This window comes from Mus caroli, chromosome 11 (genome assembly GCF_900094665.2).
Source record: "Mus caroli chromosome 11, CAROLI_EIJ_v1.1, whole genome shotgun sequence".
Classification (NCBI taxonomy): Eukaryota; Metazoa; Chordata; class Mammalia; order Rodentia; family Muridae; genus Mus; species Mus caroli.
In genome coordinates this window covers 59,265,069-59,292,945 of record NC_034580.1, presented here as the reverse complement: position 1 = coordinate 59,292,945, position 27,877 = coordinate 59,265,069, and the positions used below count along the sequence as shown (strand labels likewise).

The 27,877-nt window shown below is 43.3% G+C and overlaps 1 protein-coding gene across 1 annotated transcript in view; it reads right to left on the bottom strand.

Moving 5' to 3' along the window:
• Nucleotides 1-27,877, bottom strand: part of Hs3st3a1 (heparan sulfate-glucosamine 3-sulfotransferase 3A1) — an 86,868-nt gene that overhangs the window by 23,729 nt on the left and 35,262 nt on the right. The gene's annotated exons all lie outside the window — the stretch shown is intronic.

Below are 27,877 nucleotides of genomic sequence, written 5' to 3'. Positions count from 1 at the left end.
GACATTCAACCTCTACCATAGACAGCATAAGGATGTCAAAAGAGAACACCAGCGGTCATCCAGGAGATCAATGAGTCTGGACAAAAGGAGTAAAGGAAAGACTGAAACAAAACTCCATCTCTGGTCTTACTGCCTATCTGAAGACACACTCTACTGAATGATGTCTCCTTAAGTTTCACGTATATAAACTATATACATGGAGAGAGGATGCAAGGCTACTTGATGGATACCAGGTGCCTTTGGTCTATTTTTACTGTCAACTTGACACAACCTAGAGGCACCTGGAAAAGGGGCACCTTGGTAGAACTATCTTGATCTGACTGGCCTGTGTCCATGTCTGTGAGAGATTTTTTAATGTGTTAATTGATTAATTAATTAATTAATTAATTAGTTAATTAGTGTGGGAAGGCCCAAACCACCTAGGCAGGAGGGCTTGGACTGTGTAAGAAAGTTAGCTGAGGGAACCAGAGAGGGATCTAGTCAGTAGTGTTTCTCCATGGTTTCTGCCTCAGTTCTTACTTGAGCTCCTGCCCTGACTTCCCTAAGTGATGGTCTGGAATGACCTGGATGTGAAATCATATTAACACGTTCCTCCCTATGTTACTTTCATTCACAGTGTTTATTAGCACAGCAACAGAAAAGGAGGTAGGACACTGGGACTAGTCCCATGAGGAATGGCATCAGTTGTCATCTGGGGACATAAGCATATGGAAAACTTAAGCAAGTATGCATTGGTAAAATAAAATATGTTAGTTAGCATCCCAGCAAGATGATAAAGTGCCCGAGACTGTGAACTTATAAGAAAGAAAGCTTTATGGTTTCAGAAGTGTCAAGCTGTGATCAGTTGACCCACTCTTTGGGGGCCTGTGGTAGGGCAGCATGTGATGTGGGCAGTGTCTGGAAGAAATCCAATCACGTCATCATATCTGAGAAGTAAAAGAGGTGAGAAGTAAAACAGAAGTGACCACAGTAAGAAGCAGAGGCAGACTCCAGTCAGAAGTCTCACCAAGAAAACAGACAACAAAAATGCTGGTGAGGATGTGAGAGAGAGAAGAACCCCTATGCACAGTTCTGTGAACCATCAATAATTATGCAAATCAGTGTGATGGTTCCTCAAGAAAAATAAAAAAGGAATTTCCATACAGCCCAACTATAACATTCGCCAGCATATGCCCAGAGGCCTCTCTGCTCTCCCACAAAGACACCCACTCATCCATATTCACTCTAGCCAGGAAGAGGAACCAGTCCAGATGTCCACCAACAGAAGGATGGGTAATGAAAATGTGCCATATACACACAAAGGAATTTCAACTCAGCCATAGAAGTATTGAATTTACAGGAAAAAAATGATGTATTTGTAAAGCATTACATTATATGAAGGTGACCCAGAAAGACAAGTATAGCCTGTTCTCTCTCATGTACATAGTCCAGCATCATGTGTGTGTGTGTGTATGTGATATATATATATATATATATATATATATATATATATATATATATATATATATCAGTTTAAGTGACCACAGGCTATGAGACTAGGAGAGAGACAGCAGAAGGGAAAGAGATGTGCTGGAAGAGATGGGGTAGACAGCGTGCATACCATGCAGTGGAAAGGAGGATGGGAGAGTGAAGTGGTAGGAGCTGATCTGGGAAATAGGGAGATGGGAAAGGAAGAGCAACAGAAGTAATTTTGAATAACATCTTAATAAAACTTAATGTTGTATATGCTGATTAAATTTTGTGGGTTTATTTTTGGTTTGGTTTGGCGGGGCGGTTTTTTGAGATAGTTTCTCTGTGTAGCTCTGGCTGTCCTAAAATTCACTCTGTAGACCACATTGGCCTCAAACTTACAGAGATCTGCCTGCCTCTGCCTCCTGAGTGCTGGAATTAAAGGTGTGCACTGCCACCACACCCAGCAAAATGCTTTGCGGTTTAAAATGAATGAATCTGAGACAGGAGAAGTCAAACATAAGCAGTCATACCAACTAAGACATTCACATAAAAACAGAAGGGACTAGAACCTGAGTCTAGGACTCAAAGAGTCTTTGAAAGGCCCAAATAATGCTGTATCCATGTTTTTCTTACATATTTCCTTTCTATAAATATAGTGACCTAGCCATCTGTACCTATGTCTCTGTGGATGATGGGGAAATAAACAAGGAATATATAAAGTGATATAGTTCACGCAGTTGTTTTCTCAAGAAGGAAACAAGCTCGGTTAACTAAGATGTAATGATGTAAGGACAAGCCCTGCACTCTGGGCATTCCCATATAGGGGTTGGGCTTAAGAACAAAAAACATGAAGAATGAGAGGGGGGACACACAGATAACAAACCAAACAGGCACAGGGAATCATTGCAAGAGCGATTCATGACAGTGTCAATCAAATGTCTAACTCTGCAAAGACAGAAGTAAAGATGCTGAGCCATCAGAAGACATGATCACTGGCATGCCAAAAAGCACATTTCCAGGATCTGTGTCCATCCCCAAAAGATGAGGTTCATTGTTATTGGGATGCCCTAACTGTCTTCACCATGATCATTTGAGACACCACATATGTATGCATGCACATATGGAGACACCACATATGTATGCATGCACATATAGAAGCCAAAGGTTCATGTTGGCTGTCTTCCTCCACCGCTTTGCTTTCTACCTTATGCTTTAAGATAAAGTCTCTCACTGAACCTGAAGCTCCTGTATTTGTCTAGACTGGCTGCCAGCAAGCACAAGAATGCCTCTTTCTCCCCATACAAGGTGCTGGAGTTACTGGAGTACACCACCATTCCTGGCTTTTACATGAGTGAGGAGATCTGGACACAGGTCCTCATGCTTGCCCCAGCAAACACTTCACCCACTGAGCTGTCTCTCCAGTGCTGAGGATGATGGATAAAAAAAATCCCTAAGCCACAAAAATGTTTTCCTTCAGACTATTCAATGAGGCCAGTGCATTCTCGAGTATTATTTGGGTTAAGACGTGTAATGCCAACTTCCTGTTTCTTCTTTGAGGCAGATTGTTTGCTCTCTAGTTCCCTGTGAGGGTTAGTTTTGATTTTTTGTTTTGTTGTTTTTGTTGTTTTGTTCTGATTTTTTGCTTATTTTTTTCTATATCTTTTGATTAAATATTTTCTTTTAGAATCAGGAGACTTGTGGGGCATTTTCATTATTCCTGATGCCCAGTACATCTTTTAAATTGCTGCTTGAACTCTAGAGAAAATAAACCAGATATTTTCTCACTCATTTTATGCTTTAATTGTGCATCACAGAAGGACACCAAAGAAGGACATTCTCACTCTGCCTCCTCCAACTGAGCCTGTCCTTTGAATGACACAGCCTTACGTCTGATCAGGTTTCTCCCTCCTGACCTCTAAGGCCACCGGAGGTGAATCTATAGTTGCCTATATTTAGCTAGCCCTAAAAGAGATTCTTCTTTGCCCCACCCCCCACCTTGACTTCTTGTGACATCTGTCCAGGGTGGAAGAGAAGAGAAATATTACTTTCTTTTCTATGATTTCCTTTGTCAAGCTGAAAGTCAAATAAATATCCCGTGGGGAGGAAGTAGGGAGTGGGTGCAGGAAATAGTATGCCAAGAAGGAAGTTAGAGCAGAGTGGAGAGGTTAGCTGCCCCTTATGTGACCTCCGGGAAGGGTCTGAGGTCAGCTCCTTGGACCCCGTGGACCCTGAAATTGTCATCTGCAGGTCTGAATGTCACTGACTTGCCCTGGCCCTGCTGTCTTCACTGAGTGGTCTCAGATCTGACCTGGTCACTGCACTGCAGCCTGCTGTCCCTTGGGCCCTGGTATGTGAGCCTCTGGCTGCCTCTCACCATCTCTCGTAGGAGAGGCATTCCATTCTTGGCTCCTGGTTTGATTGCAGTTCCTCTGCACAGCCTTCTCTGAATGCTAACTAAAAGAGATCTTTGACCTGTGGACAATGACAGTCTGCTTCATGACAGACAGTACATTTTCTTTGTTGATAACCGTTGGTTCAGTTTTTATCCTGGGATCTCAGAAAAGAGCAGACACATAAACTATAACATTTAAATCTCTACACTGAGCTGGGAGGCATCACCAATTCTCACTGTTTTCACATTTGGGGTTGGGTCAAGCTATGGATTGGAAGTGTTTATCCCTAGGTATTCACAACTGGCAGCTTGATCCCCAGTGTAGTGGCTTCTTTAGGAGGTGGGACCCAATGAGTGGTTAAGGAGTCCCAACCTCACAACTGCATCAGTGTTGACCCAAGGGAGTCTTCCAGGGGTGAGAGCTCTTCCTAGAGGAGCTGTTGTAAAGCCAGGTCACTAGCATGGTTGGCTCCCTCTGCACATGGCAATTTTCTCTACACGTTGTGAAACAACCTAGAACACCATTACCAGGATGCCAGCCTTGCTAATTGGACCTGGAGCCACCAGAACCACTACCCATGCTTTCTTTATAAACGCTTTCTTTATAACCCCAGACTTTGCTTATTTTGTGATACCAACAAAAACTAGGCTAAGACAGTCATTTCTTTAAGATATAAATAAATTTGAAACAATGGACTCTTTCCAGCACAGGGTACAGATAAATTCAGAGAAGTAGGTAGGGGGACCTCACATCTTTGATCTATGGTCTCCCATCAAGAAGTCACACATAGCATCTGTCACCATTCTAGGGACAGGGGACCCTATGCCAGGGATTCCTAGATCCTGGCTGCAGATGCTAGCCCCATGTTCATTCTGCATCTTCCCTTCTGTACCCCATGAACCAAGACTGTTTGTGTGTCAGAAACAGTGTGTCAGGAACAGAAAACAGATGGTCTGTGTCTGTCCTTACCTTCTATCCCTCACCTTTGTGCTTGTAAATGGATTCTCCCCTGCCCCACTGGGGTTTAAAGATTCAGAACAGAGGCCTGCTGGATTCCCAAAATGATGCTCTAAAGAAAGATGAGGGAGGGCGTGAAACATGAGGAAGAGAAAGCAAGGATGCTCCAGGGACACAGAGTTGATTCTGCCTAATTATACTTTTTAAATCGCTCTAATTGTTCTGTTTAATTATTGATGTGGAAAGTGTTTCCTTGTAGAGGGGGAGTTGAGTAATCAGTAGCCCTGAGGACCCGCAGCCAGACATCACCTGCTCTGGGCCTGGTAATTAAGGCATTACCAGTCACCACTCAAGTGGCCCAGGCCCCTGTGAGGCAGCTCCCTCCCCAAAGAGCAGGAAGATGGTTCCACCACAAGGCACACACAGGGACTTTGGAAATGCCCTGAAGTTTCTTTACTGAGAGCAGAGAGGGAGACAGATGCTTGGGTTTACTCCTAATCTGCTCACTGATCTTCTTTCTTTTACTAAAACATCTTTACAGACCACCTCCACTCCCTCCAGTCCCTCGAGTCCACCCCTTTGCTGCAGATGAGCTGTTTGGTGCGTTCGATCTCCCCTTCATTATCTGTAACTGTGTGGATTTCAAGTAACAAAATTCAACTATTTCATGGCAATAAACACTGTTTTTAGTATCTAAGAGGAGCTCAATGACCTAGTTCAGGCTTTAAAGGGTTTTCTTATCCAGTATCTATGCCCCTTGGTGACCAGGGAAGAAACAGAGCATGGGGGTAGTTAGAAAAATGGACACTGACACATGCTATTGGTAACAGAGTAGAGGTGGGGAAGGTTGAGTTGGCTGCTAGGATTTGATGCGAGGTTCAGTTCAGTATGGATCAGATCCTCCAAAGCAAGGAGCTTGAGTCCCAGCATGAAGCCTCTGTTTCCACACGTGCAAAACAACAGTGCAACCAAATCCTTTCATCATCTAACATTCTAAACCTATGAGCCACAAGATACGTGAGGTAAATCTAGTGATGAACCCTTCAGCTCATCCTTTGAGAGAGGAGTTGCTATATTCCTGGATGAAACACGGTCAGCTGACAGGCACCTGCCATTGGAGCCCTTGGGGTCACCTCAGAATATGCTTAACTCCAGATGGGTGTCAATCAGTGACAGAATAAGGTAGCTGCATCCAAGATTAGCACAGTGCCAGATATTTGGGACAGGCATCTTTATTAGAAAGCATAGCACATGTGGCTGGCAGGAACTGTCTGATTGGCAGTCTGAGCAGTCGTTCTTACCATCCTTCTCCTTTACAGACACCTCTCTCTGAGTCACATTTTGCACTTGCAGAATTTGTTGCTCAGAGAAACCAAATAGTAACAGACAATGAGCTGAGGGGTGGGGCTGAATCTAACTACCGAGCAAGCAAAAATCAGAAACATGATGGGAGTAGTCTTGGAGTTTGGCTTTGATGGATAGGTAAGCGTATGAGGGTAGAAAAAAGAAAACAGATGTTTCAGGGACAAAGTCATACACTGAAGAATGGAAATGTGAAGAACAGGATATGTGTCATGGTATAGGGTTGACACTGGACTTCAAAATGGGGTTAGCCTGGGGAGGAAAGCTAAAATGCACTGAATCCAGTATCAACAGCCACAGCCATTGTAGGTCCTCCCACCTACACATGCCTATTGGTTTGCATACTCCAATAAAGGAAAATGCCAATCCTTAGAGAATAATGAGCTACCCAGAGCAATAAAGTATGTAGAATTCCAGAACACAGAACTTTTGACAGCCACCCCCTTAAAAATATTTCATTTCTATGTAGGTGGTTTCCTTGTGCAAGTAGCACCTGCTATTTGTTAGGCAGAGAATGAATTGTTTGTCCCATGGTACAACAAAATCAATCATATCATAATGTCAATCTATCATATAAAATCCACTCTCTCCGCTCTCATTTTTAGGAGAGAAATGGGCAGCTTACTCATTCAGGATAGAAAAGGGCTTCCTCATGGGGTCTTACAATAATTTTCTTAAGACCACTTTCTAACAATGAGGACCACCCATTCTAAAGAAGACCTCATTTATACACATTGTTTTTTTATTCATTAAACAAGCTGCAATAGCAATAATCCATGTTTAGCTAGATTTCAAGCCTATGTGCATAGTGTCCTGTGACTTTTTTTGATAAGTGCTCTCCAGTTAGTTCACTGCAGGAAATATTGTAGGTCACAAAGCCAGCTTGGCTTCCCACAACGATCTCTAGAAACACAGCCCTTAAAAGACCACTACAAAATTCTGTTTACATTACTTGAATTCATTTCCCATTTGTATTTGATCACACACACACACACACACACACACACACACAAAAAAAAAAACCCACACTCCAGGGAATAATATATTTTGTGGGCCAACTTTTAGGAGGTGAGAAGCCTTCGGAACCAAACTTTGATAGTAAAAAAGGGAAGAATCACCTTCTAGTTTCATCTCTTGCTTTTGAATGTGATGTGCCTGTCCTCCAACATGAAGTTAACGATGGGGTTTGATCCCAATCCAACACACAAAACAGTCTTAGCAGACTTGTTCTGAGATGGAGATCCCCTGATAACAGTGGGAGCTGAGAGCACCCAGTCTGCTGTGTAGGAGGGGAAACTCACTGTAGGAAACACACTTTTTACCGTATAAATAGGATGGTCAAGGTTTATGGCTTGCCAGATTGCCAAACAATCACATTGAGAAGAGGGACGTTGAGGGAAGTTGTGTAGCATATTCCTATCATGTGTGTGTGTGTGGGGGGGTATGTGTCACGATTCAATATTCTATTCTTACCACTTATGATATTAATGTGGTAACCTTGTGTGAAGTTTTCTGGAGACGACTAATATTGTTTGTAAGAAAACAGTAACTCAAGCGTATCCACTATAGCTAGGAAAACAATGTAATCCAATGACATCTTCGTCCAAATGAGGGTGAGCGAAGCTATAGTGCTTCCTCCCTTAGAACTATTTGAAAGCCACACCATGAGGTAAAAGGGTGTCTAAGCAGGTGAGTGTTACAGCCAACCTCATCTCGTCTACAAGGATCACCTACTATATCGAGTTAATAACACATGTTTTTGAGGAGGCACTCCAGTGGTAGAGACATTTAAATTTACTCCTGTCATCCATCTATCCATCAGACATCTCTACGTGTGCACCAAGGGAGGAAAATCGCCCATCAGGACAGAAGGGAGGACCAGGAGAGCTCATTCTTAAAGAAGACATACCTACCTTCATGTCACTTTGAATAGATGCAACCCAAAGCACCCCCACGCCCCAAAGACTCTCATGCTCAGACCTGCATAGTCCCAGCTGAAATCTTATTCTGATTTTTAGGTTTCAGTGAAGTCGATAAGGAACTACGGGGCTCATTGTATCTGGCCATGTCTTTGGGTCGGAAGATATCAAGTCCAAAGCAGATGGCTTCATGAAGTCTTGGGCTGAAGACAAAAATCTCAAAAACTATGTAGTTCACTTACACCATTTCTAACTGTGACAAAAGTTAAACAAAGAGGGCATGGCTGTCTCTACTTTCCAGACAACAAAAGAGCCACCTGTGCAGTCAACTTGACAGTAAGAAAGAGTGTAGAATTGAATTCAAGACAACTTTCCAAGGCAGTACTGTTAAAGTCAGTGGACTATAGTAGTTTTAACAATCCTATTCAGATAACCTGCTGGGATGAAACAGATTGTTCTCCATGCTTCTCATGGTAGCCTCTGTTTGTAAGTATTAGAGGAACTTGCCATCATGTGACAGTTTAATTTAAACTGTAGTCCTGAATCATAGACTTTCTATGCTTACCCACCCTCTCCCAGTCAGAATCAGTAAAATATGCAGTCAGAACAAGTGTGAGCCACCCAGTCCTTGTATTGTGCATGTGTGGCTTTCACTTCATGAGTGACAATCAGTACAAGGCAGGCATTTTAACCCTACTAGTTGGTGATTTTACAGCACCAACTCAAGTCCCCCCTACTTGAGCCCTGAGACTTTATTCTGGTAGGCAACTGAGAGTCCTGATTGTTCTTCTCTTTCTGTGAGTGAACACAGTGAATTTCATATTCTGATTAGCAGAGGCAAGATGCTACTGAGTTTCCAACTGGCCAGCTGAGATGACCATCCCCAAGGCCATCTTGAAATCATCCTGAATACAAGGGAATGTGTCTTGGACAAGAGCCTGACTTGATTAATTCAGCCCAATGCTTAGAGAATAAAACACAAAGTGACTTCAATGTCAGCCATGGATTGAGTTTGTTTCAACAGTCGCTGATTCTTTAGACAAACTCATGGGTAAAGAGATCACTCATCAACATCCAGAACTTGGGGTGAGACTGTACACACTTTTTCTTGCAGAGCAGTTCCTGGGTGACTGGCCACCCATCCTGGCAGATCACATGCCCTCTCATCAAAATGGGCTTTAAAAATGGATGTTGTATTTGTGGGAAGTGTGAAGGATGGTGATTCTAGCTACATCCCAATATCTGGGAAAAGAAAACTGAATCTGTTTATCCCCTTTAAAAGTCCTGCAGTCAGGAAAGACCTCCTTGAATGTTAGAAACCTGAATAGAGAAAAATGTCCATTGCTCTTTCCTACCCCCACTCCCGTTCCCAGCATCTTTGTTTGAACCGAGTCTCAAAAAACATGTAAATCTTAGGCCAGACTAAGCAAATCACCTTAAAAAGGAAGGTTAGAGAACTGTTTATTATTTGAAATGTCTCTCCCCAGACCTTGTTTTTGATGAATTGGCTTCAGCTTCATTACTTCATGATATATCTCCCTTGACATTTAATTATACTTACTCTAAACACATTAAGCGAATCAGTCCGAACAGCTTCTTATTAATATGCAAATTTCTCCTTTGAAAACCCATGAATCTGTGAAAAATCTCTTTAGGCTTCCATTAAACCCACTCAGGAAGTTGTATACCTCACACAGACACTTGCCCCATTCACTGACTCCATGATTCAGTATTTACTAATTGTCCAAGTTAACTATTCTGGCCACATCAAGGGGAGGAGGCAAGGAAGCGAACGAGGACAGGGAACCAAATGGGATTCAGAAGCTGAGCACTTAAAAGATGAATGATCTGAAGACCCGGCTTGAATTAGAGGCTGGTAATTAGAGTCGAAAATCAAGCCACATTGGAAGCCCTGTCAGCCAGATGAGCTGAAGCAGCCTGCTAGCAGGGTGAGAGCCGGTGCCTCTCACCACTGACTTCTCTGGCAGTTGGTGTTAAAGCTGCAGAAGAAGCTACATAAAAAGGATGTGGGGGTCTCCTGCACATGGAGAGATGGCCTGTGCCCTCCAGAGTGCTGGCTACACACATGCTTCTTTCTGCTTGCACTTACAAAGGATCTGATTGCTATCTGCAGCACGTGGGGACTTAGATAGAGGCATTCTAGCTAGCACAGGCCCAGGGAGATAACCAGGAAGGAGTCTGGAGTTCAGATTGCTAAAGAGGGTCCTGAGGCTGACAAGGGTCAGAGGCATGTTATAAAGAAGAAAGGAGAGTTCCAGAAAATGGGAAACGGAGCTCAGCTTGGCACTTTGGGCAGAAGTGAGCTGGGTGCTTGGCAACCGGGCCATCAAGGCAATAGAGGGAGAAAACTGATTTTCCAAGAGAATCCCAGGGCTCAAAGAAAGAGGAGCATGGCAGACAGCAACCTAGGAAAGGAATCTGCGCATTAGGGACTTGGGAGAAAAGCAGTCCTTCAGTCCTTTGGACAGGACATTGAAGGTGGGGTGGGGGACAATCATTCCCCACAGGCCAGCAGAGGGAAGTTTAAGATTTGGGACTTCTGAGCATTAAGAGAGATGTGTCTGAGAGCAGTATTCAGTAGTCAGAACATGCTGAGGTTTTAGTTCGTCTGTTGGATAGTTCCAGTTAGTACATGAAACCAGTAGTCAGTATGGTACTTTGTAAGTACTTACAAACATATATGTAAGCATATATACTACAGTCTAAACATATGCCTGTCACTGCATCGCTGAAAAGTATTCAATATATTCCTATAGCTTTCTTCAGTCAAAGCACATATGCTTTCTTTATATACCACACATATAAAACCTGTATGCTTCTTGTTGTAGAATATATATGCTTTACATATAGAATGCCACTTTATATTACATCATATCTGTATAAACACACCACACACACACACTCACACACACAAACACACACACACACACCCCTAAGATTCAAGAGAATCTATCCAATCCATGTAACAAACTTGTTTTGTTTTGTTCTGTTTTGTTTAGTATTGTTTTGCTTTGGTTTTGTAGTTCTGAGGCTCACGTCCAGGCCCTCACATATGCTAGGCAAATCTTGCACTAAGCTTGTTCCTGGCCCCAAAGTACAGCCTGAGCTGTCCTCAAATTCACAGTGCTTCTGCTTCGTTCTAGATGCCCAGTGATACCACCATAGCCGCTTGATTTCTTGAGTAATTATGCCTTCTCTAGACCCATTCTCATCATTTCAACTAAAAAGGGATGACAGCATGTGTTCAATGCTTTTCAGTAGGGCTGAAGCTGAATATGATAGGTGACATTAAGGAAACAACAAGGAGTTCCACACACATGTGACCCCTGAGCAACCACTTTCATTCACACGCCAATTTACAGCTGCCCTCAGGCACCACAAAAGAATTAAGCTCCTAAGTGATGTTCACATCAATGACTTGCTCCAATCCAGATCCCGTTCGTGTAAGGTGATTTTATATTATCTCATTCTCGCAGTACCCCGAAGGAACGGAGAGACAAGATATCATTGTCTCAGTCCTGTCTGCAAGAAAATTGCCTGGGACACAGATCCTGCATTAGAAATGTCCCCAGACTTCTGAAAGGAATTCAAGAACATCAGCAGGCACAGAGAGTTGTCAGGGTGTGTTTATGTTTATATTAACCTTGTGTATACCTGTCATTTAAGAGGGGACGCATCCTTGGCAAAGAGTTCAGATGAGAATAATGAAAGCCTGGAGAAATCTGAATGAGCTGGGGTAGGAGATGTTACTTCCCTAGTCATCACTTTGGCAACCATCTCCTCCAGCTTTGGACAGGGTCTGCAAATGGGGTAGCAAGAGCCAAAAGGGAAGAAACACAACAAGGCAGAACAAAAGTGCCATTTACTGAGGCCCAGGATGGTAACCTCCAGTTCAGTTAAGGTCTGCCCCTCAGTTTCCCGTCCTTGGAGCCAGCCCAGTTGTTTGCTTTGTGATATATTAACAGACACAAGTTTCTCCCTTACCACTGTAGACCACGGAACATGACAGGACCATGGCGATGTAGATAAGAGTTCAAAATTCTGACTGTGCCATTCAGCATCTGGGCTGACCCGATACTTTGTTTCTCCAGGTGGATTTAATAATTAACTTCAGTGTTGTTGAGAGAAGTAAGGAAGACACAGTAAGAAGGTGCTTGGACTAACTGTAAGAGCAGTTACTGCTGATAAGCATACTCCCTGTGGACATGTTGCAGTCATCAGAACTTGGCTCTTCAGTGCATGCAACCTCAACCTGCAGAGCCACAGAGCACAGAGTCAGGGCCACAGAACACACCCTCAGGACTTCTTGGTACAGAAGGCTCATTATGTAAAGACACTGGAAAAACAGAGTTACTGAATACAGATCCATTGCTTCTAGGGCAAATACAGGGAGTTTCTGGTCTCTATATCAGGACTGTCCAATTCCCAACCTTGTTTATTCATCCACATTGAACAGTAGTCAGTGGCACTGTAACATAGGCCTGTAGGATGCTTAGATGGCGTGTGCATTTTCTCCATAGGACACTAGGCACTTCAGCAATGTGTCATTTTTAACAATGATATCACAAAGCAAGAGTATGGAAATGTGAAAATCAAGCCCTGCACAGATATCCTAGAATAATCTGCCCACATGCAATCTGCAGCAGGAGTCCAAGGTCCCTTTGTTCACCCACAGCTGTAATGTTTAGGGACTCAAAGTGTCCTCTGGTGTGTGCATGTATGCATAGAACATGGCTCAGCTTTTATTCCAGAGTTGCAGACATTTTTTAGTGAGTAATGCAAATCTGTAAAGGAGAGAATAGAGCATACTTCATGGGTAGATAGATAGAAAAAGTGAGATGTAAAACCTGTAAAACTGGGTAGCTAAACTGTGGTGTGCTCCCCAACTACTGTGTGTGTGTGTGTGTGTGTGTGTGTTCAGTGAAGAATGAAAAGTTAATTGATATCAAATTGCTTCCACTTTGCTGGCCTATACCTTCTAGATTTTCCTGACCAGGAAAAAGGGGAGCCTACGGAATTATTCTAGATTTTCTTACAGATACCAGAAATAAAATGTGTACCAGATTAGCAAGGTCTTTTTACAGTGGCTCAGAAGCATCTCAACAAAGGAAAGCTGCTTCTCAGCCTTCAGGAGTCTCACCAGTGGGCTTAGGTTCGGGGATGCTGGCATCATTCAAGAAGAACTCACTTAGTCTCATTCCAATTCATTCTCCCAGATGTTCAGCTTCCGATTCAAACCTAAAAGGTGCTTAGGCTTCAAATAAAGGCTTAGGTTTAAAGATACATGTGAACCATCACACCCACTGAAAGTTAATTTTTAATTCACTAAGTAGACTTGATTTTTTTCTTACAAATAGAATGGGATACATTCTTGCTAAAAAGAAATATTTTTTTTAAATAAATCTTTCTTAACATCTTAAAATAAATTACAACCATCTCTCTCCTTCTTAACTTCTTGGGTACCAGAGAAGGTACCAAGCCTTCTCATATCTCAGATGCATTGGGGAGATAACAAAAAGGGAGAAGTTCTTTGGAATTAAGACCTACAATCTGTAAACTAAAATCCACTTTACCAATAACATTGCTATCTGGACCCACTAAGCCTCTCAGGGCGGGCTCACATCCAAGAAGCTAACTATAACACAGAGGGAAGATCTTGTCATACAGTCACGAAGTCAGGATGTGTTGAAAGTATGTTCACCTCCATCTTAAGAAGGCCACACAGACAAGGGCCCATGCTGAGGAGGGCTCTGTTGTCACTGGAATGTTCTAGTGCTGCAGTCTAAAGTCTCCCAATCCCTGTCAGTGTACCTCTGTGTGTTTGTATGTATATGTCTGTGTGTTTCATATATGTGCATATGTGCGTGCCTAAGGAAGCCAGGGAACAACCTTACGTATCAGTCCTCTGGCATCATTAACTGTGTTTTTTGTTTGTTTGTTCCTTCGTTTGTTTTCTTTTGAGATGGAGTCTCTGCCTGACTTGGAACTCGACAAGTAGGCTAGGCTGGCTGGCCAGCTGTCCCCAGGAATCTGCTTGTCTCTCGTCGCCCACTGGTGGGATTACAAACATGCAGCACCGTGGCTAGCTTTCTTACGTGAGTTTTGGGATTCAGACTCAGTTAATCCTGTTTGTAAGGTAAGTAGTCGACCATTTAAGTCATCTCCCAGTTCTCTGTACAATCATATCTGCCTCGCAGCCTTCCCAATCATTTTACCCAGGACTCCTATACTCCCCCCCCCCTTTGTCCTGGCTTCACAGTGCGCCTCCTAACTCTATGAGAGTGACTATACAGATTTGTGGCCCAGAGCTCTTCCACGTGTCACTCACAGGTTTGCCTGTCAATCTGCAAGGGACAGGAGCTTCTCTGGAACTAGGACTGCTCACATATGCACATCTCCACATGGCCTCTCCATTCTGCCTCTGCACGTTGCTGTCTGCCCAGGTGAGCCACAGCCAATCTCTCTCTCACTACCAGAACCTAACACACAGGGTCCAAGTGGCAGCTCCACTCTACCTGGGCTCAGTTAACCTTAACTGATAGAATGAGCTAGCTAAAATGCAAGTGATGAATGGAGCCCTTTCCTGCATGACACGGGGACTCTCCACTCACCCTGGCTGCAAAGTGTCACATGTTTTATGCATGTGCATCTTTATACAGCAGCTAGAGACACAGAAACATCTTATATCACCTAAGGCCAACTGTCTGTCTGGAGTCTGGCTGCCTGCCCTGCAATCCATCCTTCCACAGCTCCTTCATCTTTCCCCACTCCCCACTCCTGGGGCAGTCTTCCGCCTGCCCCCATTACATAGCACAAAGGTGAATAAATCAACATGAATCTCTTATTATCTTATTTTGTCTCTGTTCCCTCCTACCTTGTCCTCCCAATCCTGAATGGGTTGAGAGAAATTAATGCCGGTGTCTCTGGCAAATGTATTGCACCTATAATTCAGTTCTAAAACAGGCCGACTAGCTGTGGCTAAACCTTGGGCAGAAGGTTCATTTTTCACACGTGTAATTGAATCCCTCCATTCAATTTTCTCCCAGGTATTAAAGACAACTGATGCCTCACTGAGAACTCTTATAAAATATCTCCCAGACACTTGTCAGTGGGGAGCAATGTTGCCTCTGGAAGCCAATGGAGACAGGGCAGGATGGGAGAAGGCAGTGGCCCAGTGTTTGCCTATAATTCACAGGCTAAAGGTCACTGTGAAGTTCTGCAAGTTGTAAGAATTCTGTATTTCCTCAGTGCCCACTTGATGACATCAACATTTTTGCAAAGTTGAAATCTCAGCTTAGGTATCTTTATCAGGAATTTGAACTGACTTTTGGAACTAACGCATATTAGTTCACACTTAGTATTTGAAATGACATTGTTTACACACTGTGTTTCAATCCAACAGAAGGGGGTGTAATCCAGAGATGATGCTCACAGTGGTCATGGGTGGATAAGATACTTCTGGTGTTTACAAATAATGATTTATTTTTTCCAGATAAGTTTATTTTGTATTTTACTTAACTTGTTCCATTCCTATCTGGCTTTCGGCCACTTGATTCTGACACAAGTCACCAGTAAGCCACTGAAATCACTTTCTGCCGGCTTTTCTGGTGCTATTTTCTCTTCCAAAGTCCCCTCAGTTTATCCTGGTTTTTGTTTTGTTTTGTTTTGTTTTGTTTTGTTTTGTTTTGTTTTGTTTTGTTTTTTATCACTGTTTCAATCCTGATTTCTGGTCCTCATCTCTAATCCTCCTGTGTTTTGAAATTCTTCTTTTTGTAAATATTTATCTATAGTGTGTGTGTGTGTGTGTGTGTGTGTGTGTGTGTGTGTGTGTGTGTGTGATGACACATAGGTAAAGGTCTGGAAGAACACTAAAACAGCTCATCCCAATGGGACCCAAAGAAGGAACTAAGGGTGGCAAGATTGGTAGTGGTTCCCTTTACCTACTGAGCCATTTCTTTGGCTATTGAAATGTTCTAAGTAGTAAGTCTGTGTCAGCTGTTCCTTTATAATGGGATTTGAAAACCATGTGCCAGTGAAACAATGTGAGTCAGGGATGATGCTGGATGCCTTTAATACCAGCACTGAGGAAGTAGATAAAGGAGAACCTCAATGAGTTTGAGGACAACCTGGTCTGGAATTGAGAAAATTCCAGGCTAGCCAGGGATACACAATGAAACTGCCATCTCAATGATGTGCTTGTGTGTGTGTGTTGAAAGGTACGTGTGGGTTTATGTTGGTATGTGTGTATATGTGTGGGTGTGTGGGTATGTGTATGTTTAAAATACTTGACACTATGATTTGCGTTGGTGACCACTGCTACAAAGCCAAGAGCCATGTAAAGGGACTCTGAACAACACCTTTCAACCCGAACACCTGTCTAAGCAACACAGAAACACATGCAGGGTCTACCCCTTGGCAAGTCCTTGGGGTTTTATTTGGCAGTTTGATTTGTCTTTTCACTAAGTGTCTCTGTAACATCAGGACATGGCAAAACAGAAGTACCTCCATGCAGGAAGGAAAATGGCCCTGGGAGGGGACACAGAACAAATGCATCAAGCCTTTCTTGTTAGATGTTGGTTATATCTCACTGTACCAGAAAGCACCACAGAAGGCAGGGCTCAGAATACTTCAGAAGTGGCTAGTTACCTGATTCTGACTCTGAAGTGTTGGGAAGCTGCTGCTGAGCATTTGAAGTTCAACCAATCACTCACTTTAATTTGGCTGAGAGCTGAGCTGGAACTATCATGGCGGACATGACTTCCTGCCACACTTGTGTTCTTAGCCATGACAGCTGAAGAGCTGAGGACAGGTGAGGTCTCTCTCTCTCTCTCTCTCTCTCTCTCTCTCTCTCTCTCTCTCTCAGAACTGTGTTTTATTCGGTGGTTTGTGGCTCCAAGTGAGATGGAGGAGAAACTTCCTGGTCCCTGCACGCCATTACTTCCACCAAATGCTAATGCACTCGTGAGGCTAGTTCAATTCAACAGAAGGTGAAATTGTTAGATTCTAGGTCCTGGTGGGAGAGCTGGAATACACACATATGGTAGAGAAGAACTGTTGGTAGATCTTGGAGACTGTCTACCAAACTAGCCCTCCCTGCTCTTCTTCACTCAGACTCTAGCAAGGATAAGGACATTAAAGGTCACATGGGTGCTAAAGACCCCTGGCAGATAGCATCCTCTCCCAAATGTTTACCTCAAAGGTTGAGCAGTGCAAATAACGCCCTTTGCTTTTAATGTTGCCTAATAGTTGTCCCTCCATCCTTATTTTAAATTTGTTGGAGTCTGAATCCAACTAGTTGGTCTGTGGCCGAAATATTAAACTTGCATAGGAGTTTGAGCCCATGCAATTTCTTTCTCTGTTATTTATGCTACTTCCTCAAATCAGAAGAGACCTTGGATTCTAAGTGTCTCAGGAAAAGAAGCATGTCAGCCACATTTTCATTTATAGACAATGGAGTATTTTCTCATTGAGCTTCTAGGACTAGTCTGAAGGACTCTTCGGAATTCTTATGTACAAGTGTTACTGTCCATTTGATTTTAAAGTCACCGCCAACTATATAGGATTAGATTACTTGACAAGGTTTCAAATTTGACATTGTGGGAGTATAAGGAGATCATGGCTACTGTTCTCTAGTTTGAACTTAGTAAATGAATCTAAATTCTCTCCATTCAGCTTGGTTGAGACTTAAAGAAGACTCAGAGCGATAGCATTTATGTCAAGGAAAGCTAGTTCCTCAGGATGAATTAAATATGCCTTTTCATAAGAAAAAGGAGGGTTTTTATTTTTAATTGACTTTACTGTCATAACTCATCACAATGTCCTTGGGTGGCAATCTTTAATGTTCTAGTACTTTGTGTCCCTATGTGTTTAACACTGAGCAGGATAACTTCCTCTTTCTGAGCTCGCATTGGGAATTCAAAGGTGAGCAGGAAAAGAGAATTAAATAGAGTCTAGTTGAGGGAGGGGGTTGGTTTTCAGGGCTAAGAGCGGTTATCCTTGTAAAACCCTTGCCAGCTGTTAATCCAATTATCTCTTTGGGATTCAGTTCACAAAAATTGGCATTTTTAAAATTATCATCATATATCACATGAAAAATGTATGCCTAATTGATAAAATATATTTATTTCCTCAGCAACTCTCTTTCAACAGTCAGTTTCAAATTTTCCTGCAGTAAGGGAAACCTGCCTCCTCCAGCTCTGTTTTTTATTTTTTTCTGAAAAACCATTTAAAAATACTTTTCAAACTTCAGGAGATACATGACTTCCTGCTTATGAGCCAATTTCATTCATGATCTCTGTGGCTCATCAACCAAGTTTCCCTGTAGAAGGTCACCTTCTCATAGAAAAAGCCTTCAGTCTATCCTCTAGGACAATCTTGGTGGTCATCGCCCAAAGGCTGCTGAGAAGACAGAAATGGGAAGAAAATGTCCCAGGCCTCATATTTAGACAGAGAAATCCACTTTTATCAGTTTTGTTCATTTTCATTTCGGTTTAAAAGCCCACTTGGACTAAGAGTTCTCAGGTCATCAACTGTTTGAAAGCACCTGCGTAAGGGAACACATGTGGTTTGTAAATCCTGCTAAAGCTATTTTTACATTGTGATATAATTCTCCCTACTGCTGCTATGAAAGACTTTTTTTTTAAAACTGAAAGCTATGATGTAAGCGCTTCAGACTGACCTGTTTAGCCCCCAAAGGCCTCCTTGAAGGTTCTGCCCTGTGCTTTGAATGCGTTTTGAGTGGATGCCAAAGATTTCCAGTCTCCTCAGCTCAAAAGGGCTAAGAAGCCAGGCCAAGGGGGAAATCCCAGCTGTAAAGTTTGAAAAAAAAAATCTCAGATGTTAATTCTGACCCATGTGCCAATATGCTGCCATGGCCAGTAAAGCCAAGCAATCTTGCTCTAGACTTCTTAATCTGTGTTCTACTAATGGATTTTTATCCATAGTCCAAAGGTTACAAATTAAAGATCCCATTTCCACCTCTTTTCATTAAATTATTCTAACCTCACCTTGGGTAATTCATCACTGTCTCTCTGGCTCTTGGTAGAACATGTTGGGAATGGAAGAACCAGTGTACACGGTCCTAGTCTCCACCTTCCACACACATTCCAGGAACAAAGGCTATGAGTCCAGCCTCTCAGAAGATGAGAATGGGGTTCCCCTGGTTTATTCTGTGCTGCAGTAGTCAATTCCAAGAGTCCTGTGACCCATGAGAACTCACGTTTTAATGGCATCGTACCCCTTGTTTCTTTTTCTTGACACGTTCCCATGTCATTTGAGGTTGCACCTTTGAACATCTTGGCTAGAGGATCATGTGTTGGCTATTTACATAGTGTTCATTCTGTGCACACAAATCCTGACTGGCCACTTGGAGAAAGGAAATGAGGGTCAGGAATTTCACGTGGCCCTAAGCTCTCTGCACCTGTGAATTGCATTGACTTGACTGGTTTTCTGTACATTTAATAAAGTCTGTTTATGAAATGGGGGGCTTGACTTCACTGCTACTTGCCATGGTCTCAGTTGTATCAAAAAAAAAAAAAGCATTAAAAAGCATGGAAACCCTAACCCCCAATGAGATTATAAATGAGAGTTAGCAGATCAAATGAAAACCTAAGAGCAAGGCCCAGATCCAGTAGAACTCATGTCTTTGTGTAGGGAGGGGCACCAGGAACAGGGTTGCACAGGGTAACGGCATACAAAGCCATGTGTGCACATACTATGTGGAGGACTCAGGAGAGACTGACCCTGCCAATACCTTGATTTAAACTCCCTGCCTTCAGAGCTGTATCCGAATAAAATGATATTGTGCTGACCAAGAAGGGGGCTCAACAGCAAAAATATCTGTTCCTCGAGCTCAAGCTCAATGATGTGAGCTCCTTTGAATCCCATAACCTGTGGTAAAGGGAGAAAACAAGAGTCCAAAATTTATCCTCTGACCTCCACATGCAAACTGTAGCAACACACACACCACCACCACCACCAATAGCAACAACAACAATACTACTAATAATAATACTAGCCACTCAGCCTGTAATAATTTGTTATTGAAATACATTTTACCTTTCTCTTAAAATATCCACAAGATGGATGATGGCTGGTATTCTTAAGACAGGAACTGGCTACCAAAGCAATAAGGCATGTGATCCTACAATTAGAATTTTCATCCTCCTCCCTGCACATGGCCCACTAGCAAAGAGAGATGGGACAAAGATCCAATGGATCACAAATGGGCAAAATGGGAACCAAACACAACTGAATATGAAGAAGCATCTATAAACCTCTAAATGGATCACTCTGTAGAGTTCCTAGGGAACTGAGCACACAGAGGGACCCAGGAGTGCTGTCGGAGACAATATCTTCCCACATGCTTGGACCTTGTGCATCTTGACCCTCCTCTTATCATACATTTTTTTGTAACAACTTTCCCAGCAACAGGCAAATATAATCAAAGATTTGCCTGTGTTCCACAAACAAATAACTAAATCCCTAAGTGGGTGATGAGACACCACTATAGCTATTTGACAGAAGCGTAGGTGGCAACCTACCACCTAAACATAACATCTAAAGAAAGTGGTCATCTGATGAGACTGAGCCTATAACCTGTGAGATCTCTCACTATCTCTAGGTCCAAAGTGTGGGAACTGAAGTTCATGTTTGGCTGACATCTATTGGAGAATTCGTTGGCAGGAGTGCTGTGCTCAGTGCTGCATGAAGTCGAATAGAGAGGAGTCTATTTTCCCCTCTGCCATAGTCAGAAGGGGAAAGATCTTTATCCTTATATCACAATTATATCCTTATCCTTCAAAAATGCTGATTTGTAGATGAGGCTTCAATGTCGAGAATCACAAAGAAATGTAGGAATATTTGGAAATTGTAAGATCAAAGGCTGTGGGGCTGAAGAGATGACTCACTCATGAAGAGTAGGTACTTCTCTTGCACAGGACCTGCCTTTGGTTCCTAGCACCTGCATCAGACATCTTACAACTACGTGTAACTCCAACTCCTCGGAATCTGATGCACTTTTCTGGACTAAGTGGGCATTTGCTCTCACATGTAGATTTCACAAACAGACATATACATATACACATAACTAAAATAAATCACCGTAATTAGTGTCACCAGGATCCTATCATCATCATCAACACTAACCTCACCTTTCAGCAGCGGCAGCATCGCCAACACCAACACCAATCATCACTTCATTATCCTCACCAGCATCACTATCACCATCATCATCACCATCATCATCATAATGGCTATTTGCAGAATAAAATGAAAATACTTTAAACAGATAACATACATACATAATTCAAAGTATGAGGCATTATAGATATACATAAGTGAAGATAAGCAAAAAATATTTTCATTTCAATTTAATCGAAAGCATAAATGTAAATGTGTGTCCCCTGAGAAGACAACTAAGTAGAGACATTTACAAATCCCAATGCTAGAAATGTGTATTACATAAAAAGAACAACAACACGAGGTTTAAGTGAGATGGGCAAGGCATTCCCCATTCCAAAACAGGTAAGACACATGAGGATAAACTATGGAAATAGAGAAGCATAAACTAATCCAGTCTTCAATTGTGGAGAGTCTGAGGTGACCCTTCTAATGAAAGCAAACAGCCTTTTCTACAAGTCACCAGTTGAAGGCCCTCTATTTGGAACAATGACTGAAGCCCCCTATTCTTTGGACCAGCCCAGCCTGTTTGTGTGCTCATTGACTGGCACTGTTATGGAGAAGTGTTAACAAGAGGCTGTGACTCAGGTGAGCAATAAGGACCAGATGGTAACAACACAAACACAGCAACTCCCACACCCTGGTCCTTACAACAAGCATAATTATTATAAATGGGACAATGATGGCATGAGCAGGGACCTAAGGTTTCCAGGGGGACCTGCACAGTAGCATCCTCTACCCAGGGATGCAGCCAAGACTCAGATAACACAAAAGCCCCCAGATTGATTATTGTCTATGAACACGGCACTCACTCGATGGGTCATTGTCCCAGTCTGATTAATGAAATGATGATGCTAACAGGGGTGTTCAGCTTGCTGCATCCTGTGACCTACTCACGTTGTGCAAAGTACCCCCCGACCATCAATTCTCGGTGCCCTTGTCAGATAATTGTTTATGAAAAGATGGATGCGTGTGACAATCTTGAGTGAAGGGGGCTGATGTATGTGTTGTTGAGGCTTGAAATAATCAGCTTGGCAATAAATGGCCTGTGTGTTTGTCAAATGACAAGCTGGGAAGCATTAGCATTCCTCAGGCACCGTGCCTTCCTCTCCAAGCTGGTGTCTAATGACTACCAAAGATCGCCCATGAATAAACGCTTAGCCTTACCCAGACATATTACTCAGCCAATGCAGACATTCCCCAAACAAAATTGATATCTTAATGATACAAGTTTGTGTAGAGTAATAAAAGCCTGGTGAGAAAGACCTGGAGAGTGAATGAGGCCATAGACATTGTTCCACAAGGACATACTTCCCTGCAATGTGTAGCACATTTGCTTATGATCATGAGAAAGCTTGGGGCTCTGGCCTTTTCTCTTCTGTTCAATTCCCCTGGCTACCTGGAAGGCCTACCCCTTCTCTGGTTTTACCTGGCAGCTAAACATCTCTAGGCATAGAAAAGGGTTTAGATTTGCTGTTACGTTTTCTCACACTCTACAATGTTATTGCAGTCACATCTGATGTAAGACAGCTAAGACTGGGTCTGAGTAGTGGTAGCCTTTGGAAGTGAGGCACAGTCATCTCTTCAAAGAAGCCATGGAAGAAACCTTTGTTGCCCATGCCCACACCACCCAGAGAATCTTGCACGATGCTCAAAAACTCCCATGTGACCCTTTACATCCAGCTCCTTGCTGGCTGCAGGTTTTGTTTGAATACAGGAGCACATGTGCACATTTCTCTGCTGTTTCCAGCAAACATCCTCCTCCAGCATCATAAAATCCTGGGCAGCCCCTCTGCTCCCTACTAGGATACATGTAAGTTCAACTCGTCCTTTATAGATGGGTTCCCAGAAAAAAATAGCACTGCCTCGCCAACTCCATTAACAAGCTCCAGCTCAATCCTCTAGTCTCTTCATCCTCTGGTGGCTTGGAGCCCTGACCGCCCAATGTAACCCACACCCCCTTTTTGAGTCTCTTTTCAACTTCCTTTTCTTCACTGAAGCTCAGTGATTCAGAACCTTAATCTCCTCACCTCGTTAGCAAAGAGGGTGACATCATTTTCAAAACTTGCCCTCTACCACACTAACCTTGCCTTTCCTCCTATAGCTCTATATATTAGGTGTCCAATAAATATTTGTTGAATGAATGAAATATCTGGAGCATGAAAGATGGATTCTGAAGACAGATAAGTTTGGGGAGAGTTGAGATTAAGAGTGTTTAGTCTTTAGCCGAAGATCCCTCAGATCTCTTAATGCGCTAAGAAGCTGGGTGAAGCTCCAAGATCATATGGAATGTGACATTGAGCAGACTTATTTCACATGGAATTCGTGTTTTTCAGGTTGCCTAGAAACCTCTCAAAGAATTACATTAGACTTAATGACAACCAAATTTCCTTTTGGTTGTGCAGTTTGATGCCAAGTCTCTTTCACAGAGACCTGCCCCTCACTCCTATCCATCAGGGGGGAAAGGGACTCTTTAACTTTATTAACTGTATCTGCCCAAATCTTCAACACTGTGTGTCTTACCTATAAAACTCCAATCCTTTCTCTCTCTCTCTCTCTCTCTCTCTCTCTCTCTCTCTCTCTCTCTCTCTCTCTCTCTCTCTCTCTCTCTCTCTCTCTCTCTCCCATACCCTTGGAATCCCTGGAGAGATAGATTAATGTCTTTTGTAGGATAACAAAATGGCCAGTGACTGTGGACCCTGATGCTTCAGAATAGAGACTTGCCAGAAAGTCCAAGACAGGCTTTGAGGGCTGAAACCTGAGGTTCCAATCTATCAATGTCTGAGGAGGGCAAATCAGCTAGAGATTAAGTTAAACATCAAGGACCAATGATTCATAGAATCTCACTTATATAATAAGTGTTCATAGAAATTCAAGCCAGAGTCAGAGCAATTCTGGGCTGGCGAGCATGGGACAGATTCTGGGAATGTGAGGTAGCCCAAGGAAGCAAGGATGCTCTTATCTCCATCCGCCCTGCTTCATCCTAAACATTCCTCTCATCTTGCCCAGTCCCAGTAAGTTAAATGTTTGCTAGATTCTGAGAGTTGCTCTTGCCTATTACTTAGTCTGAGAAGGGGATCACAGGAGCCCTAATTTATATCCCAGGAGGACAGAACTCATGAGTAGGGAAGTATCTGAATTGGAACATTCTCATGAGACTGAGCTCATAACCAGATTCTAACCTTGGGCAACAATTTAGAGCTTTTGGAGGATCGTATTTGTAAGGAGACAACAAGCATACTTGTGCCGGATGTGATGTTTGTATGTGTAAATGCTTAAGTCTCCATGTTTAAAAACATAGTCCAAATCCATACTGCCCTAACTCCACTCATTGTAATAGCCACATTGCTAACTTATTTTTCCACATCTTAGTGTTATATACTTGTTCGGGTCTAGATTTCAGTAGCAAAATACCATAGATGGTGAGAGTTGAGCAACATTGTGTTCCTCATAACTGTAGGGTCTGGAAGGTCCAGGGTCAAGATGTGGCCAAATGTCTTGTCATTTTGGTTTGCAAATGCCCATGGGATTGTAGTACACTCATAAAGCAGAGATAGGAAGGACACTGGCCTCTTTCTGGGTTGTTGCAAACACTAATACCACCAGGATAGCTCCAGCCTAATGCCTTCACCTAATCCTGATATCTTTCCAAAGGCCACAGCCCTGCTCCTGATCACAATGGAGACTAGGATGCCAACATAGAAATTTTGTAAAGACAGATTTATTCTATAAAATATATTTATTTATTTATTTATTTATTTATTCTTTTGCCCTCCTTTTGGTACATTTAGAAAATGGAGTACTACTCGGCTATTAAAAAACAATGAATTCATGAAGTTCTTAGGCAAATGAATGGAACCAGAAAACATCATCCTGAGTGAGGTAGCCCAATCACAAAAGCACACACATGATATGCACTCACTGATAAGTGGATATTAGACCAGAAGTTCGGACTACCCAAGATACAACTCACAGACCACATGAAGCTCAAGAACAAGGAAGACCAAAGTGTGGGTGCTTCAGTCCTTCTTAGAAGGGAGAGCAAAATACTCACAGGAGGAGATACAGAGACAAAGTTTGGAGCAGAGACTGAAGGAAAGGCCATCCAGAGACAGCCCCATCTGGAGATCCATCCCATATACAGTCACCAAACCCAGACACTATTGTGGATGCCAACAAGTGCTTGCTGACAAGAGCCTGATATAGCTATCTCCTGAGAGGCTCTGCCAATGTCTGATAAATACAGAAGTGGATGCTCTCAGCCATCCATTGGACTGAGTACAGGGTCCCCAATGGAGGAGCTAGAGAAAGGACCCAAGGAGCTGAAGGGGTTTGTAGCCCCAAAGGAAGAACAACAGTATGAACCAACCAGTATCCCCAGAGTTTCCAGGGACTAAACCACCAACCAAAAAGTACACATGGAGGGAATCAAGGCTCCAGCCGCATATGTAGCAGAGGATGGCATTGTTGGACGTCAATGGGAGGAGAGGTCCTTGGTCTTGTAAAGGCTTGATGCCCCAGTGTAGGGGAATGCCAGGACAGGGAAGTGGGAGTGGATGGGTTGGTGAGCAGGGGGAAGGGGATAAGGTGGGGGAGGTTGGAGGGGAAATGAGGAAAGGGGATAAAATTTGAAATGCAAATAAAGAAAATATCTAATGATAATTTTTAAAAGAGAGAGAGAGAAGAAGAAGAAATCCTGGGGCTTCCTGGTTCATCCATACATCCCCAAAGCCATTTGACTACAGGAATTTTGTCCCCTAAAGCTGTGTGACTAGGCTATGTAGCTGAAAGGAAAGAGTTTCTTCAATTCCACCAAGCCTGCGGCAGAGATCAGGATCAGGCTCTAGTTGCATGAACAGTTTGGAGCCATGCACACATTCCAGAGAGGCAGCAGGGAAATTCACAGCACTTGGGAGGTAATTGCCAGTTACTGCTCTACTGGTCCCAATTTTAGTAGCAAATGAGCAAAGTATAATGTATCAAGCCTATTAAAAATAAAAAACCAAAAGTGCCCACAAGGGGAAGGAAAATGCCACAGAGTTTACCAAGATCCAGTCATCATCAGAGCTAATGTCTGATGGCCCCACGCCCCGCACACTGTCAGCGGGTGCTGATATCTCTGTGATACTGTTGAGAGCTCACAAGCTCTGTGCTACTTCCACAATGGTAATCAGCAGGTTACCCCCACCCCCATCCCCAAACCCCACCCCCACCATCCAGGAAGGCAGCCTAGTCCCTGACATGGCAAGGCAATCAGATACTCAAACTTTCTTCTTGAAAGAGACATAAGGCAAGGGATTGATTTTTCAAACAGGAAAGTTTTCCAAACCTGCTTGGGAGGAGTAAGAACCATCCCTGAGCTTCTAAGGAAGATCATTTCCATCACCTCCCCCAGCCTGCTTTACCATCCCCTCCACCTGAAACCCTCTATACCTTACTATCTCAAACTAGCAAGGCTCTCACACAGCACTGCCCACTGGAGTTGACCATGTCTCCTGATGTGCTCAGTCCAACCCCAGACACCCAAGCCTGGCATTCCTGAAATTTTATTCAGAGGCATCTAGGAGACCGGCAAAGAATTCGCCAGCATTTACACCTGAAAAACTCTATTGTCCCCCACCCATTCAAGCAGCCTTCTTCTGCCCAGTCTCCCGGCTTCTCTGGTGAATCACATCCCAGTTTATAGCCTACATATCCGCTGATACAAAGCATACGTGTCTCCCTGTGCACATACTGAACCCATGTCTCTCAGGTATCTTCCTGCCTGGTACAGCCTCCATCTCATTCCAGAAAGTCTTTCCAAACTATTTGCTGTGCTAAACAGGGTTCACATAGTGGGAGGAAGGGAAGCTGAAGCCAGCCTTGTTTAAATGGGTGGCATCAACGTCAGCGTTACCCATTTCACTCACAGGAATTCTGTTTGGCAACTGAGAGGAATGGCACAATAGAGAAGTGTGAGCTAACCAGAAGTTCGCTCTCCAAAGCTTCGGCAGGGTTATAAAATTAAGGAAAACTCACAGAACTCAGGATAGTCACACTGCAGCAACGCAGGCAATCACCACAGACCCCTCTGAACAGGAAAAGTCTCCCTGAAAGAGCAGGTCACAGCATAGAGAGCAAGGCAGGAAAACTAAATCCCCAAAGAGAAGTCATCCAAAAAGGAAACAAACACAAGGAGCCTCCAGACAGGAGCAATCCTGGAAGATGCCTCAGGCAGAAGGCAGCTGTGAATGGAGGTCCTGGACCATCACCCGGGCTCCTTCTCCTGTGTGCGAATGTGCAGAGCTTCCTGGCAGCTCGGAACCACTTAATTAGAATGGGCTTTTCACTAGCTGCATCGCCCCTTGTGTGAGACAAATCGTGTACTCTTCCTTTGGAGTGAATTAGAAGACAGACTATACCCTTGAGCCAGGGTCACCAGATAAAGCCCCACAACAGCCAGAGAAAGAGTGGCCTTAAGAATGAGGGGAGCGGTAGAAGCCAAAATTAGAAGAGGAAATGTGGCCGGGCGTGGTGGCGCACGCCTTTAATCCCAGCACTCGGGAGGCAGAGGCAGGCGGATTTCTGAGTTCGAGGCCAGCCTGGTCTACAAAG